This window comes from Etheostoma spectabile, chromosome 16 (genome assembly GCF_008692095.1).
Source record: "Etheostoma spectabile isolate EspeVRDwgs_2016 chromosome 16, UIUC_Espe_1.0, whole genome shotgun sequence".
In the NCBI taxonomy this organism is placed as follows: domain Eukaryota; kingdom Metazoa; phylum Chordata; class Actinopteri; order Perciformes; family Percidae; genus Etheostoma; species Etheostoma spectabile.
The window spans coordinates 18,350,667-18,350,990 of record NC_045748.1 but is presented as its reverse complement, the minus strand read 5'-3'; the positions used below and the strand labels follow the sequence as shown (position 1 = coordinate 18,350,990).

General features: G+C 43.8%; 1 protein-coding gene across 1 annotated transcript in view; it reads right to left on the bottom strand.

The window, feature by feature from the left end:
• The window catches only part of zmynd19 (zinc finger, MYND-type containing 19), a 7,722-nt gene that overhangs the window by 3,217 nt on the left and 4,181 nt on the right, over positions 1-324 (bottom strand). The window lies entirely within an intron of this gene.

Here is a 324-nt window from a genome sequence, read left to right as displayed (position 1 = left end):
TAGGCTAACTAGATTAGCTTTAGCCTGACTGGTAGCAGCTTTCTGTGGGGGGGAAATGGCCGGGAGATGTTTTGATTATGATGCATTAAAGTTCAGATGATTCAGTTTGTATTTGCAGCGAACATAAAACACTGATTATTGTAACTTCACTGACTAACCATCAAAAACTATGCGCATCACTGTGTCAGCGGCAGCTACTGCCTACGCTACTGTTCTACACACAGAGTGCCTCACTTCCCATAACAATACCAAGTGATCGTCGGACTAACGTCACATACACACGTTGTCTTAAAGGGGAAGGGTCGGCCGGTAATAATCATGTAA